Raw genomic sequence first — 17,969 nt, 5'->3', positions numbered from 1 at the left:
CAGACTGCTTGGCTGTTTTGCAAGGGGGTGAGGTGAAAGATAGATGCCCATGGGCTGCAGGTGCCAACTCTGCGCTTTCAGCAGGTGACCGGGTGGGAGACAATGTGAAGGAACTGGAGGCACTGTCAGCCATCCAATCTACTACCGCCTCTACTTGTTCTAGCCTCACCATTCGTACACCGGTATTCGAGCCTAAAAAATAATGCTGAATGTTCTGTCACCTACATGCACCTGAGGAAGGTGTTTCATTTGGGCGTGTAGCTGGCACAGATCGACCACGTCCTCTCCCTGCAACAGGAGCTCCACCAACACCATCAGCACCACGACCAGGGCCACGTCCCTTATTTGATGCTCTCCTCATTCTTTGAGGTCACCCACTGAACTAACAGACAGATTAACTATATTAATTTCCCTGTCACTTATGCAGTGCAAGTGTACGTACCTCACACCAAAAATGGGAATATGTCACCCACCGAACTAACAGACGGATTATCTATTTTAATTTTCCTGTCACGTATGCAGTGCAGGTGTACCTCCCACAAAAAATGGGTATATGTCACCCACCGATCTAACAGATGGATTAACTATATTAATTTCCCTGTCATGGATGCAGTGCAGGTGTACCTCACACCAAAAATGGGTATATATCACCCACCGATCTAACAGATGGATTAACTATATTAATTTCACTGTCACGGATGCAGTGCAGGTGTACTTCACACAAAAAATGGGTATATTTTACCCACCAAACTAACAGACGGATTAACTATATTAATTTCCCTGTCACGGATGCTGTGCAGGTATACCTCACACAAAAAATGGGTATATGTCACCCACCGATCTAACAGACGGATTAACTATATTAATTTCCATGTCACGGATGCAGTACAGGTGTACTTCACACAAAAAATGGGTATATGTCACCCCGAACTAACAGACAGAGTGACTATATTAATTTCCCTGTCACGGATGCAGTGCAGGTGTACCTTGTCGGAACTATAAAGCAAATGCTTTATATAAAATAAAGGATCAAACGAAAAATTTCAAAGGGAATTGATCCTAGAGGTGGACATATAAAACACTTAAAAAAGAGCTTATCGTTAATTTAATTATATTGTGCAATCAATAAAACATGGTACAAGCGTCAAAAATGCAAAAATATAAATGATTTATTATACAATAACTTAAAATACAATCAAAGCTTAATTAATAGTGATGGATGGACATCGGCCGGGACGTTTCGCGAACGCACATTCGCGATCAAATGTTCGGGAACCGTGCGTTCGTGGCGGGCCCTATTCACTTTAATGGCAGGCGAACCTGAAAAACCTTCAGGTCATATTTGCAGCCACTAAATACTTACTAGAAGTGCACAAAGAGTCCCACAACATGGACAGTGACATACCAGAGGGGGATCAATTGCAAAAATTCCCACAAAAAATATGTCTTTTAATCAGGGGCCATTTTTATGCGTCTTAAGGGGGAAACTGTCAAAAATGTGCCCTGCTGGAGCCTAGAAAATTTTTATTTTAGGCCACGGGAGTACAGGCCCCAAAAATTAGGCATTCACCTTACACAAAAGAACAAGTGATTATGTGGCTTGAGGTATATTAGACGGTCAGTGGATAACAATTTTACTGTAGGCCAGTACAGACCCCAAAAATTAGGCATTCACTTGACAGAAAAGAACAAGTGATTATGTGGCTGGAGGTACATTAGGCAGTCAGTGGATAACAATTTTACTGTAGGCCAGTGGAGTAGAGACCCCAAAAATTATGCATTCACCTGCCAGAAAAGAAAAATTGATTATGTGGCTGGAGGTATATTTGACGGACAGTGGATAACAATTTTACTGTAGGCCAGTGGACTACAGGCCCCAAACATTATGCATTCACCAGAGAAAAGAACAAGTGATTATATGGCTGGAGGTACATTAGGCGTTCACTGAATAACAATTTTACTGTACTCCACATTAGTACAGGCCCCAAAAATTATGCATTCACCTGACAGAAAAGAATAAGTGATTATGTGGCTGGAGGTATATTAGGCGGTCAGTGGATAACAATTTTACTGCAGGCCAGTGGAGTACAGGCCCCAAACATTAGGCATTCAACGGACAGAAAAGAACAAGTGAGTATGTGATTGGAGGTACATTAGGCGTTCACTGAATAACAATTTTACTGTAGGCCAGTGGAGTATAGGCCCCAAAAATTATGCATTCACCTGACAGAAAAGAACAAGTAATTATGTGGCTGGAGGTATATTAGGCAGTCAGTGGATAACAATTTTACTGCAGGCCAGAGGAGTACAGGCCCCAAACATTAGGCATTTACCTGACAGAAAAGAACAAGTGATTATGTGGCTGGAGGTACTTTAGGCTTTTACTGAATAACAATTTTACTGCAGGGCAGTGGAGTACAGGCCCCAAAGATTATGCATTCACCGGACAGAAAAGAACAAGTGATTATGTGGCTGGAGGTATATTAGACAGTCAGTGGATAACAATTTCACTGTAGGCCAGTGGACTACAGGCCCCAAACATTATGCATTCACCAGAGAAAAGAACAAGTGATTATATGGCTGGAGGTACATTAGGCGTTCACTGAATAACAATTTTCCTGTACTCCACATTAGTACAGGCCCCAAAAATTATGCATTCACCTGACAGAAAAGAATAAGTGATTATGTGGCTGGAGGTATATTAGGCGGTCACTGGATAACAATTTTACTGTAGGCCAGTGGAGTACAGTCCCCAAACATTAGGCATTCAACGGACAGAAAAGAACAAGTGAGTATGTGATTGGAGGTACATTAGGCGTTCACTGAATAACAATTTTAATGTAGGCCAGTGGAGTACAGGCCCCAAAAATTATGCATTCACCTGACAGAAAAGAACAAGTAATTATGTGGCTGGAGGTATATTAGGCAGTCAGTGGATAACAATTTTACTGCAGGCCAGAGGAGTACAGGCCCCAAACATTAGGCATTTACCTGACAGAAAAGAACAAGTGATTATGTGGCTGGAGGTACTTTAGGCGTTTACTGAATAACAATTTTACTGCAGTGCAGTGGAGTACAGGCCCCAAAGATTATGCATTTACCGGACAGAAAAGAACAAGTGATTATGTGGCTGGAGGTATATTAGACAGTCAGTGGATAACAATTTTACTGTAGGCCAGTACAGGCCCCAAAAATTAGGCATTCACCTGACAGAAAATAACAAGTGATTATGTGGCTAGAGGTACATTAGGCGGTCACTGAATAACAATTTTACTGTAGGCTAGTGGAGTACATGCCCCCAAAATGATGTATTCACCTGCCAGAAAAGAACAAGTGATTATGTGGCTGGAGGTATATTAGATGGTCAGTGGATGACAATTTTACTGTAGACTACTGGAGTAGAGGCCCCAAGAATTAGGCATTCACCTGACAGAAAAGGCCTTTTATGCCGCTGTATATACATAAGACAAGGACCTTTCTTTGTTCTGGGTAGTGGTGGATATGTTTGGGCTGGCATGAGGAAATTCAATCACACGTGGTCATCACAGGTGTTGAATTCCTCTGAGATCCATGCCTCAATAATTTTTAGAAATGTGAGGTAGTCCACACTGTCATGAGTTAGGCGAGTGCGCTTATCGGTCACGATCCCCTCTGCTGAGCTGAACGTCCTTTCGGACAGGACACTCGACGAGGGGCAAGCCAAGAGTTCCATGACAAATTGTGCCAGCTCTGGCCACAGGTAATGCCTGCACACCCAGTAGTCCAGGGGTTCCTCCCTTCTCAGAGCGTCCACATCGGCCATTAACCCGATTTAATCGGACACCTGTCGGTCTAGGCGTTCCCTGAGGCTGAATCCGGAGGACGGCTGTCGATGGGTTTGCTGCAAGAATGATCTCCTATCCAAAGTGAGCAACACATCTTTAAACAACCCTCTTCTAGCAGGTGGGGTAGGATTGGTACCCGCACCTGTTTTGCTGTGGGTGGAAATTCCTCTGCCAGTGCCCGCAACAGCAGAATGCAGCATCTCTTGCAGCAAGGACTGGAAATGCTGCATTCTGACAGCTCTCTATGCTGGTAACATGTCCCCCATTTTGCGTTTGTACCTGGGGTCTAAGTACGTTGCCACACAGTACTGGTCCTTGCTCTTTATGCTTTTTATATGGGGGTCACTCTTCAAACACAGGAGCATGAAGGTCCCCATTTGCACTAAATTGTCGTCCTCGGTCTCCTCCCCCCAGCCACGGACAACACCAGGGATCCCTGAAAAGTTTAAAGTCCCCCTAAAAGCCTTCTCTTCTTGCTCCTCTTCCTACCCCCAGCCACCATCCTCCTCTGACTCCTCTTCAGACTCCTGCTGACTTGTCTCAGATGGAGTAGCCCCCCTGGGAATTAATTCAGCATTGCGACTTCCTCATCTTCCAGCTCCTGCTCCTCGACGGCTTGATCAATGACAGGACACAATGCACGCTCCAGAAAGAAGGTGTAAGGTACGATGTCACTGATGGTGCCCTGGCTGCGACTGACCAGTTTGGTAACATAGTAACATAGTACATAAGGCCGAAAAAAGACATTTGTCCATCCAGTTCGGCCTGTTATCCTGCAAGTTGATCCAGAGGAAGGCAAAAAAAAAAAACTGTGAGGTAGAAGCCAATTTTCCCCACTTTACGGGAATAAAAAATTCCTTCCCGACTCCAATCAGGCAATCAGAATAACTCCCTGGATCAACGACCCCTCTCTAGTAGCTATAGCCTGTAATATTATTACGCTCCAGAAATACATCCAGGCCCCTCTTGAATTCCTTTATTGTACTCACCATCACCACCTCCTCAGGCAGAGAGTTCCATAGTCTCACTGTTCTTACCGTAAAGAATCCTTTTCTATGTTTGTGTACAAACCTTCTTTCCTCCAGACGCAGAGGATGTCCCCTAGTCACAGTCACAGTCCTGGGGATAAATAGATGATGGGATAGATCTCTGTACTGACCCCTGATATATTTATACATATTAATTAGATCTCCCCTCAGTCGTCTTTTTTCTAAAGTGAATAACCCTAATTTTGATAATCTTTTAGGGTACTGTAGTTGCCTCATTCCAGTTATTACTTTAGTTGCCCTCCTCTAGACCTTCTCCAGCTCTGCTATGTCTGCCTTGTTTACAGGAGCCCAGAACTGTACACAGTACTCCATGTGTGGTCTGACTAGCGATTTGTAAAGTGGTAGGACTATGTTCTTATCACGGGCATCTATGCCCCTTCTGATGCAACCCATTATCTTATTGGCAGCAGCTGCCTGACACTGGTTTTTGCAGCTTAGTTTGCTATTTATTAAAATTCCTAGATCCTTTTCCATGTCAGTGTTACCGAGTGTTTTATCATTTAGTATGTACGGGTGACTTGCATTATTCCTTCCCATGTGCATAACTTTACATTTCTCAGTGTTAAACCTCATCTGCCACTTATCTGCCCAAGCCTCCAATCTATCCAGATCCCTTTGTAGTAGTATACTGTCCTCTTCAGTGTAAATTACTTTACACAGTTTAGTGTCATCTGCGAAAATTGATACTTTACTATGCAAGCCTTCTACAAGATCATTAATAAATATATTGAAGAGAATAGGGCCCAATACTGACCTCTGAGGTACCCCACTAGTGACAGTGACCCAATCTGAGTGTGTACCGTTAATAACCACCCTCTGTTTTCTCATCAAATGGCTGCAGAAGTCTGCATGCATCGCGCATGAGCAGCCACTGACGCGGTGAAAAGAAACCAAGCTCCCCAGAACCTGTCCTGCTGCAGAGTTCGAACAGGTAGTCGTTAACGGTACGTTGCTGCTGGAGCAGCCTATCAAGCATATACAAGGTGGAGTTCCAGCGTGTCGGGCTGTCACAAATCAGACTTCTGACGGGCAGGTGGCGTCACCGCTGAACGTGAGCAAGGTGAGCCATGGCCGTGTAAGATCTTCTAAAATGGCCGGAGATTTTCTTGGCCTGCCACAAGATGTCCTGGACCCCGGGGGTATTTGGCAACGAATCGCTGCAAGACTAAGTTCAGGACGTGTGCCATGCATGGCATGTGTGTAATTTTACCCTGTTTCAGCACACTCAGCAGATTGGCACCATTGTCGCACAGCACTTTACCAACTGCCAAATTGAGCAGGGTTAGCCATTGATTGGCCTGTGACCGCAGAGCTGAAAGCAGTGCAGGACCGGTGTGGCTCTTGGCTTCCAGGCACAACAGCCGCAGCACAGAATGGCATCGTCTCACCTGGCACGTCGAATAGGTTCTCGGGAGCTTGGGGGGTGCAGAGGAAGAGGCGGTAGTAGTGAAAAAGGAGGAGTCAGCCAAGGATTAGACGGAGGATGGAAAAGTAGGAGGAGAATAAGAGGCAGGCCTGCATGCAGTTCGTGGCGATAACACCAAATCCACACAGGGGCCACTGGTTGCATGCTTGACAGACGTCAGAAGGTTCACCCAGTGGTTAGTAAAAGTTATATAACTTCCCTGCCTGTGTGTGCTAGACCACGTGTCTGTGGTCAGATGTATCTTGGCACCGACACTGTGTGCCAGAGATATATTCAATTACGCTCGAACATTTGAGCCACGGAAGCCTGCCTTCTGTCAGATGAACACGACAACAGCACGGTGGAAGGTGGAGTGGAGGCCAAATGAAAGGAGAAGCAGAAGAGGCAGGATGTGGAGCGCCGGGAGTGTGGCTTTGTGGGTTCTGACGGTGTTGCTCCCACTGGGCTCGGTGATGGGAGGCCAGGTGCCTTCTTAAGGTGGTCGTCCCTAGGTGAGTGTTGGGCTTTCCGCGACTTATGCGTTGACAGCACAGGCTGCAGATGGCAACACTATTGTCAACATCTGACACGTTAAAAAAGGCCACACTGCGGAGCCATGTACAGGCGTCCTGGAATGCAAGATGTGACTGTGCATGGTGGATGGCTCACTCCAGATACATTTCCAGCCTCCTGTGCTCTGCGAGTTCTGCCTGCTTATCCTCCTTTTCCTCCCTATCTGCTGCTCCGTCTCTCCCTCTGAACTCCCCTCCTCTTCCTCTCTTGTTGGCACCCACGTGATGTCCATCAACTCGTCATCATCGTGACCTTCAACACCACTGACATTAGAGATCTCGGAGTAGGCAACAACAGCGGGGACCACCCTCCTTGGGCTGATCTGGGCACTGTCGTCAGACAGCTGGGTGGCGGCCGTTTCTACCTCCTCTTCCTCATCCGATGCCAAGAATGGCTGCGCATCTGAAAGGTCTGGGAATGGATGGGAAAATAATTTGTCTGACTCGGGTGGAGGGGCTATGGTGGTGGTGGTGGTGTCTTTGGGGGTGCATATAGCAGAGAGTGAGGAGGGTGCAGATACAGAGGATGAAGAGGGTGCAGAAGCAGAAGGCTGAGTGAGCCACTCAACCAACTCTGGTGATTCTTTTGACGTAATCGCAAGCACCTTCTCCAACTTCCCACTTAAGCTCCGGCCTGGTGCACCTGCCCGACCCCTACCACCCCTGTGGAATGGCTGGCCTCTTCCTCTGCCTGTCATTTTCAAAATGACGTCATGCCAAAGTCCCTAGAGAAGAGCAGTGATTGTGGAAGCAGGTATATTGCAGGCCTCAATCATTATTTGTGGAAGTAGATATATCAAACCCCTTAATCAGTATTTAGTGGAAGCAGGTATATAGAACCCCTTAATCAGTATTTAGTAGAAGCAGGTATATTGCACCCCTCAATCAGAATTTTGTGGAAACAGGTATATAGAACACCTGAATCAATATTTGGTGGAAGCAGGTATATTGCATCCCTCAATCAGTATTTTGTGGTTGCAGGTATATAAAACCCCTTAATCAGTATTTTGTGGAAGCAGGTATATAGAACCCCTTAATCAGTATTTTGTAGAAACAGGTATATCGCACTGCTCAATCAGTATTTTGCGGAAACAGGTATATAGAACCCCTGAATTAATATTTGGTGGAGGCAGGTATATCGCACCCCTCAAACAGTATTTTGTAGAAGCCGGTGTATCGCAGGCCTCAATCAATATTTGGTGGAAGCAGGTATATCGCACCCTCAATCAGTATTTTGTGGAAGCCGGTGTATCGCAGGCCTCAATCAATATTTGGTGGAAGCAGGTATATTGCACCCCTCAATCAATATTTTGTGGAAACAGGTATATAGAACCCCTGAATCAATATTTGGTGGAAGCAGGTACATCGCACCCCCTCAATCAGTATTTTTTATAGAAGCAGTATATTGCACCCCTCAATAAATTTTTTGGGGGTAACAGGTATATCACACCCGTTGCAAATAGTTGTTCCAATAATGCTTGTCCCTTTATATACCTGCAGTATCGCAGCAGAACCGCACACAACTGCTGCATAATACAAATGCACTATAATATACTTTCTCTGTTAGAAAGTATATTATAGGTATATCACACCCCTCATTCAGTTTTTTTGGGCAACAGGTATTTCACACAAGTTGCAATTAGTTATTCCAATAGCGTGTGTCCCTCTATATAGCTGCGGTATCGCAGCAGAACCGCACACAACTGCTGCACAGTACAAATGCTTTCTAAGTTAGATAGTATATTATAAGTATATCACACCCCTCAGTATATCACTCCTATTGATAGCACACTTATACCAGTCATTAAAAGGACTTTTGTGGCCCTATTAGCTAGCATTTGGTGTCATTAACAGTCTGTCCATGCTCCACAAAGCAACCTCTCCCTACACTGGCAAAACACAGAATGTAAAATGGCTGCCAGATCGGGTTCTGTTAAATGGTGGGGGTGTGTCCATGTGCTGAAATGTCTCAATTGGCTGTCCTGTCCCACCTGATGATTGTGTCATGGGTCAAAGTTCGGCGCAGTGGAAAAGAATATGGCGCATGCGAACATCGCCACATGTTTGTATGGTCGGTGAATCGCGAACCAGCAAAGTTTGCTGCAAAACGACAGCCGGGTCGAATCGCAAGGCCATCTTTTTTAACCAATTTTAAATTCAATAATATGCAATAACACACATTGATTTGCAGTGGCATAAATTCGCCACTAGATGGCTCTAGCACAAATACCAGCGTTCCATATTACCTCTCAAACATAAAATGTAATACAACCGTCTCGACCACACTTATGAGATATACAATCAGTTGATTATACACAGTAACTTAATAGGGATAAGGATAGATACGAAACCCCTGCTCTGCTCAAACTATGACCAATCTCGGATATCTGGTAGTATTGCTACACAACTATAAATTATCTAGCCTGAGATTATGGAATGTGAATATTCCAATCAGAGAGTTTCTCCAATATCAATATTAGATCTTTTATTTAGTAATATGCATCTTTACTGAATAGTGATAAAATTGATGTAACACATTTAAAATTATACATCCGTTACTAAATATCAGGCCAATTAATTCAATCAATACTACACATAATAAAGTTATACGTTACCCGAGAATGCAGATGATATGCAAGGGAAGTCAGCTGTAAAGTCTGTTCTGATCATTGGGATTTTTCTCCTGGGGTCTCTCTCCTTTCTATTCTGTCTCTCACTCCCTTTCTTGTGTGTGGTTTATTATCAAAAACTTATCAGTTAGACACACCTTCCCAACTTGGAGTTTTCCAATAATTGTTGATTAGGCGTGTACATATGATAATGACTGTGATGTCACTGTTTTACCCAGAATGCATTTCTGCTGTTGGTGTAATGTTACTTATTATACCCTAGGTGGGCACCATTGCATAAGCTTTAGCATCATTACTAGTAAGGGTTAAATGTCTAGGTCTGACTTCATCTTACATTCTATACACATAACATATGGATTCCTAAATCAGAGCTACAGGGATTAACTTTGACACATGTATCAATTAAAGCATAGACATTAAGGTACCATTTTAGACATCTCCAAACTATAAAATTTATGGTACCGATAAGAATATAATAGACCTTAACTCTCACAGACATATGTGTCTCCCATGTCACTTCAAGGGGTGATTGATTGTTAGTTAAAATAACACCGCTTTCCCTGAACGGAGACTCATTAACAAAGTATATACTTTAAATTCTTCTCATCATATTTTAGGAGTATATGCGTTCCTAGTGAGAAATATATAAGATAATAGATGCATTGATGTCCTTCATAATATTTAACAAAATAAAACTATACATATGTCCTATTGATTATCTTATTCTAAAAAAAACTAAGGTTCATTATAGGTGTATACAGATACCACAGATTTTCTGCTTCACCAATAGACATCAACTGTAGGGGTAATTAGTACCAGATATGTCTAGAAAATATCCTTATCTCAGTCATAAATATATAAGGAGACAAGAATGACTCTTCTCAGACTGGTACATCTATAAAGAAGAAACCTTATGAACAGTGTCCTTTCCATGAACCTATTTCGGCCAACTTTAAAATACATACAAAATGGCGAATATATCACAATATGGCCTCTTATAGGCAATAAAATCCACTATAATTAGAATATTTATATACAAATGTTATACACCTATGAAAAAGGCACAACAACCTCACACAAAAAATGGGTATATGTCACCCACCGAACTAACAGACGGATTAACTATATTAATTTCCCTGTCACAGATGCAGTGCACGTGTATCTCACACCAAAAATGGGTATATGTCACCCACCGAACTAACAGACAGATTAACTATTATATTTTTGTGTCAAGGGTACAAAGATGGTGCATTGCACCCACACAAAAAATCATTATAGGTCACCCACAGAATTAACAGCCAGATTATTATATTTCTGTGTCAGGGGTGCAAAGATGGTGCATTGCACCCACAAAAAAATCACTATAGGTCACCCACAGAATAAATAGCCAGATTAAATTCCTAACACTATCCCTCACTTCAGCTGCCTGCTTCCTGTCCCTGCACTACTCAGAGCTGATGGGCGGTGCTATACGTAATCCAGCTTGTATAGCAGCTGGGTCACATGATGCACCGGCCAATCACAGCCATGCCATTACTAGTCATGGCTGTGATGGCTTCTAAGTGCCCACAGCTTAAAAGCTTGTTGATTGGCTGTCCTGCAGCCTTTCAACAAGCTTTATTAAATACCCGAACACCGAACTCAAACTTTTACTGCAAAGTTCAGGTTCGGGTCCAGGTACCCAAACTTTGCAGTTCGGGTTCGATTAACACTAGTCTTAAAAAACAACAACTATATCACTGTATAATTGTAAAAATGGTCAATACAGCTTTTGTATTGCCCTCTTTGTGATGTTTCTAATTGTTCATTTTATGACTGTGATGTAAAGTTATCAAGGCAATCAATTATTTTCATATCTGTGGCTGACATAAGCGCTGTAATAAGAAGAGGAAGGAGGCATAGATGGTGCGTGATATAACAAAGCTGAGTTGCACTTGAATGGTAACCAGTGAGTTACTGGTTGGCACAATGGTCTACTGTTTAGTAATTCTGTCTAGTAAGTACTGTCTTTTTGTAGCTTCTCCCTAGAATATGGGCAAATTTGTAAAATGAAAAAGTTGACAGGTACCTACTGAACACATCGAGGGGGTTTAGTATGACCGACATTTCATACAGTATTTTGTGATGCACTGCGGCCACACACCGGGCCCCCTTAATACAATACTGTGTAAATGTTTATAATATATTCAAGGCGATTTTCTGTTTTTGCATCTTTCTTTTCCACTCTTTGCCTTTCCGGAGCCTTAACTTTTTAAATTTTCACATAGTTAAATAAGTCTTGTTTTTTGTCGGATACGTTGTACTTTCTAATGGCACCATTTGATATTACATATGATGTAGTGGAAAGCTGGGAAAAAATCCAAGTGGGGTGGAATTGAAATAAAAAACAAATTAACTCCGCCACAGCTTTATGGGTTTTATTTTAATGGTTTTCCCTATGCTGTGAAACTGACCTGTTATCTTACTTTCCCAGGTCAGTATGATTACAGCAATATCACATTTATATAGTTTTTCTTATCTTTTAATACTTAAAAAAAATTAAGAACTCCCATTTTTTTTTTTATGTCTAAGGAGTTGTATGAGGGCCATCTTTAGTTTTTGTTGATACAATGTTGGAGTATGTATGGCCTTTTGTTCACTCTTTCTTACATTTTTTGGGAGGTAAAGAGTTCACCGTATATAATAAATACATTTATATTTTATTAGTTATAGGGATTTTGGGAAACAGCTTTTTTTTTTCTTTTGTTTACCTCAAGTACATACTCCACCTGTATGTCAATGTTTTCTGCATCTGCTCACTTACGACTCCCATCTCCCTTAGGGCTCTTTCACACTTGCGTTGTCCGGATCCTGCGTGTACTCCATTTGCCGGAATTACACTCCGGATCCGAAAAACGCAGTGAACTGAAAGGCATTTGAAGACGGATCCGTCTTCAAAATGCGTTCAGTGTTACTATGGCAGCCAGGACGCTATTAAAGTCCTGGCTGCCATAGTAGTAGTGGGGAGCGGGGGAGCAGTATACTTACAGTCCGTGCGGCTCCCAGGGCGCTCCAGAATGACGTCAGAGCGCCCCATGCGCATGGATGACGTGTCCATGCGATCACGTCATCCATGCGCGTGGGGCGCCCTGACGTCACTCTGAAGCGTCCCGGGAGCCGCACGGACGGTAAGTATACTGCTCCCCCGCTCCCCACTACACTTTACCATGGCTGCCAGGACTTTAGCGTCCTGGCAGCCATGGTAACCATCAGAAAAAGCTAAACGTCGGATCCGGCAATGCGCCGAAACGACGTTTAGCTTAAGGCCGGATCCGGATTAATGCCTTTCAATGGGCATTAATTCCGGATCCGGCCTTGCGGCAAGTGTTCAGGATTTTTGGCCGGAGCAAAAAGCGCAGCATGCTGCGGTATTTTCTCGGCCAAAAAACGTTCCGGTCCGGAACTGAAGACATTCCTGATGCATCCTGAACGGATTTCTCTCCATTCAGAATGCATTAGGATAAAACTGATCAGGATTCTTCCGGCATAGAGCCCCGACGACGGAACTCTATGCCGGAAGAAAAGAACACAAGTGTGAAAGGGCCCTTATTTCTGTTATCTGTTGGTAAGTTTACTACTGTATTCTGTATTTGTTGTTTGTCAATCTGAAACATGATTTTTATAAACATTTTTGTGACCATCTGGTTGTAATTCTGCTCTACTCATGTCCTGGTGGTATTTTAGTCCCAAGAGCCATTGAATAGTACTTGAGAAAGTACTAGAGAACACATCTGCTATACAGTAGATGAAGTCAAGTTCTGCAGTCTTGCAAATAATCGGCACTATTACAACACAATGCTCCCAAAATGAAAAAAATTGCATATATTCTGCCCCACCCCCCAGTTAAAGATACTACTGACCTGTTAGAATTATCTTGCAGTCATGGCCAGGAATCGCTCTTGCTTAATGGTGCAAGTGGTGCAATTATGTACTGTATTTTCCGCTTTATAAAACGCACTTTTCCCCCCTAAAAGTAGGGGAAAAATGCAGCGTCACATCACTCACTCGGTCACGTCAGTAATGAAGTGGGAGGATCATGACCGAGTGAGTAACGTGACGCTGCAGGCCTGCCCCTTGCTTTGATAGTGAGTACTACTACAGGTAAGGGCGGGGTTCTTACTAGCACTAGGAATTCAGTTATTGTGTTCCGTTATAACAGTGGAATTTTAGGATGGAATGCAAAACAGAACCCTTTAAGAGGCATTAAGTTTTGCTCCGTCTTAACATATGTCTATGGGCACAAATAATAGATCTGTTTTGTTCCATTATGCATGATGGAAAAAAGTTCTAATTTTTTTTTCTTGTTTTTCTCCTCAAAAACCTGGGTGCGTCTTATCATCAGGTGGGTCAGTATAATTACAACGATGCAACATTTTTATAGTTTCTCTTGTGTTTTAATACTGAAAAAAATTAAAGCTTTGAAAATAATTTTTTTTTTTCTTTTCATCACCATATTCTGACCCCCATAACTTTTTTTATAGTTATGCCTACAGCACTGTGTGAGGGCTCATTTTTTGCAGGATGATCTATAGTTTTCATTACCATTTTGAGGTGTGTATGACTTTTTGATAATTTTTTATTCCTTTTTTTGGGGGGGGGGGGGAATGAAAAAGCATCAATTCAGACATTTTGATCCCCCTCCCCTGGAAAACATCCGGTGTCGGGAGGAAGGCAGCAGCCAATGGGAGGCATGGACGGGGCGAGCCTCCAGAGCATCATGGGTGCTAGGGAGGCTTGTCCCCGCCTGCCATTGGCTGCTTCCCCTCGACACCGGATGTTTTCATCCGTGTGCAGGGAGAAACAGCAGCGGCGGTGCGAGGATCAGGAGTGGTGCCAGGTAAGTATATTACCTGTGAGGGGCCCGGCACATGGGGGGGATATTTCAGAAATCAGATAACCCCTTTAAAAACCCAATATCCGCCATACATGTATGGCCAATGTTTGGAAGAGGGTTAAAGATCAGGCATGATTATAAGTGGCAAAGGGTTTACACCTGCATTCAGCCCTCCACTGAGCAGGTGAAATGAAGTCAAAAGGTTTATCTCTTTTTCACTCCATTTGCCTCATTGAAGTAAATGAATCCCTTGTGTACACATTTTGACACCATTATCAGTTATTCAGACTTATAACCCCAAAGGAAAGTCAAGTGCAGGAATACCTGGTCTAATTTTAACATTGCAAAAGTGATGGCGTTTACATCAATATATTTACTGCATAGACAACTAGGCAAATCGGTATCAAACTATTTGTATTTATTACATTTCAAACTCTATGGTTATAGCCACACATTCAGGTGTTTCTTATGAGATTTTAACAAAAAGTGGATTCCAAAAAGAGAAGTTGCATCTGTCCTTAATACTTTCTCTTCTTTTACAATCCACTGCTGATTTTGGATTCAAAAACTACATAAAAAACCTGTTTGGCAGCATCTTCACATACATTCTTGATTTTAGCCTCCTCTTGACCTCTAATGTTGTCCTTTCCTGTTTTTATCTACAAAGGGAAAGGGTGGATTATTTTAAAGCCCAATAAGAAAAGGTTGATTAATGGTGACAATAATAATAATAATCTATTTTCACTCTTCTGTAAATGAATATGGGAAAAATTCTATATTTTTTAGAATATTCTAAATAACATTTTATTTAATTTGTAATCACTTGGAGCACTGTAAATTTCTAATTTACAGTTTGGAGATTTCCTGGGATACTCACAGTGTTCGTGCTCACATAGTTAAAAAAAAAAAAAATCATATTTAAGAACAACACATTGAAAGGCCAGATGAAAAGAACTTCCTGTGAAGAATTAAAACAATACATCCCCCATGTCCTGAACTCCCAGCGGGAGCTTAGTGCATTTCCTCCAGTTCTTTATCAGCCCTGAAATAAGCAGAAAGAGGCTGAGCCGGCACACACCTTTTCCACATGATAATTAAACCCTGCCTTGTTAGTAAAAAGAAACCGTTATGGGACAATGCAAGGGGGATGTCATAGAGAACCATGAAGTCGGTCGGTGCACATACTCTCTTTCTAATCAGTCCTAGTCCTGCTCACAGGTAAATTGTGATGTCATATATATATGTTACATATATACCACCACTGGCTTCTATGATGTTGCTGCATTGTACGGATAGCATTAAGACCTCACTAATGTTTGTGAGCTTGTTAAGTAGGATATTCAATGTAAAACAACCAATTCAATCTCATTTCTGGTGACCCTCCTGACATGAAATTTATTTTTAGGCTACTAAAAGCAAATAAAAGTAATGTGTTGCAAACTTTCCCCATATCCTTCTTCAGGCACTAAACAGCGTCTCAATATGTAGTATCTATGATAGTACAGAGATTTGCTGCACATCTCTTTACCATTTTCTACATTTATTTTACTCACTGATATATAGTTCTGATATATTCCGCCAGCTTATAGACATTATGATTGCTTGTTGTCCCCAAAGGAGCTCACAACCTAAGTTCCCTATGAGTATGCTTTTGGAGTGTGTGAGGAAACCGGAGTACTGGAGGAAACACATACAAACATGGGGAGAACATACAAACTCCATGCCAATGTTATCCTTGGTCAGAGTTGAACCCAGGACCCCAGCGCTAACCACTGAGAAACCACTGTGCTGCCTTACTTGAATAATATACCAATATACAAGTAGATAAAATTAATTATACACCATTTTGGTATTTTAATCTTTTATTTGAATATAAAGTGTTTTATTTTTTTGTCACTAAAAATTCCAATATATTTTTGTTTTATGAGTTTTTTTATTTTTCTGCTAACCATTTTTAAAATAATAAAAACCACCATGAACTCCACCATGTATTGTTTATTGCAAAATGACAGATATAAACTGCAAAAAGATAACAGAACAGGTAAAAGAAAATGATGCCCCAGATATTATGGGTTAGTCTTTGTGAGGCAGGTGACCAGACCTAGAGTAACTTACAAATGAATAACTTCGTAGTGGTGCATTTAGTCTAATGCGTCAGGACAGTTGTATGGAATGATACTTGCCAAAATGTGGGAAAAGTTGCAATCTGGCTTTGCTATTTAAGAATAATATATTATTTGCTATTTAATATATATATATATATATATAGGATTCAATTACAAAATGCAGATTTCATAGCAAGACACAGAATTCCCGTCCCTTCAACTTGTTGTACGAGATGAAATATGTCTGTACACATTTAGGTCCCTCTCCTTCCTGACTATGAGGAAAATAATAAAGGGAAGCAGAAGTGAAGCCCCATTGGACCAACCTTAGTTGATGATCATGTAGGACATACATAGTCTACTTATTTGCTTTAATGCTTTACATATATTTAAATAGCTTAAAGAGCCTCTGTCAGCATGATCAAACCGGGCATACTGCCTGGCAGGGTTGATCATGCTGATTACAAGGATACCTTTCTTTATTGTATATGTTAAAAAGCTGCAGTGATATCTGTGTTTTTATTCATATGCATTAATTTTTATTCATCAGCATGCTGACTGTAGAAAAAAATTTTTTCTAGCTGTGTGAATCGTATTTTTTACTTTCACTTTGTGCTGGTCATCTAGTAAATCTTATCTCTAAATTACTAAAAGGTCATAAACATTTATTTTAAGGTCCATTTAGACAGAAAAATTCACCAGGCGATTGTTGGGAAGGAAGCTTCCTTTCTGGCAATCTCCTGCTCCTCAGTGAAAGAGACCACTGCATTTACATGCAGTAATCTCCTCCACAGTATGAGAGGAGTGATCGCTAATGCCATCACTCATCCCCATAAAGGGTTGTTGTTTGCCAGCAGCAGTGCATGTTTACATGACACGATCTGCTGCCGGCAAACGATTTAGGTGCCTACACAAGCAATTTCTTACCCAACGAATGAGCTTGTTCATCAGGTAATCAGCGACACAATTACAGCACCAAATAATTGCTAATGAGCGTTCCTATGACTGCTAGTTAGCCATTATCTGGTGGATTCTGCACATTCGTAAGCCACATTTTTATCAGTAAGATAAGAATCAAGCTATAGTGTGTGTTTATAAGGTCAGAGCTCAGAGATAAGGAGGCATCAGCTGAGCTGCCTGATGGAACAGAGTAAAAATTCAGATTCTGCTACCAGTGAAACTCAAGGCTACACAAAAACAGTGGTTCAACATTTTTAATAAAGCGACCTATTGAAAAAAATACGAAGAATTTTTAGCTCAAAACGAATACAATGCAATAATAAAAAACTGCCCCCAAAGGTGTACATAGCTTTTAAAGACTACTGTTTTGTCTATGAAGTAATATTTAATTCAACATCAAATAGCAATAATATAGGTAGCCTTCTTTTATAATATCGATTTATATTAATGAAAACGTACAAACTCACAACATTAATTAGAAATAGTTCCTACCCTCTAAGTCCTCATGCACCCACAGTCCACAAATCACAGATCCGCAAAACACGGGATAC

At 41.8% G+C, this 17,969-nt stretch overlaps 1 protein-coding gene across 2 annotated transcripts in view; it reads left to right on the top strand.

Annotated features, from left to right (window-relative positions):
* The first annotated feature begins 15,419 nt into the window (after positions 1-15,419).
* EMCN (endomucin) overlaps positions 15,420-17,969 on the top strand; it is a 504,312-nt gene continuing 501,762 nt past the window's right edge. The window contains exon 1 of one of the 2 annotated variants that reach the window (XM_040418211.1): positions 15,420-15,571. The gene's annotated coding sequence lies outside the window, so the exon portion shown is untranslated. The remainder of the gene's footprint in view (positions 15,572-17,969) is intronic. The other variant, XM_040418210.1, reaches the window with a different exon arrangement.

This window comes from Bufo bufo, chromosome 2, assembly GCF_905171765.1.
Source record: "Bufo bufo chromosome 2, aBufBuf1.1, whole genome shotgun sequence".
NCBI lineage: Eukaryota > Metazoa > Chordata > Amphibia > Anura > Bufonidae > Bufo > Bufo bufo.
Note: the sequence above shows the minus strand (reverse complement) of the source record. Positions and strands in the feature narration are given on the sequence as shown.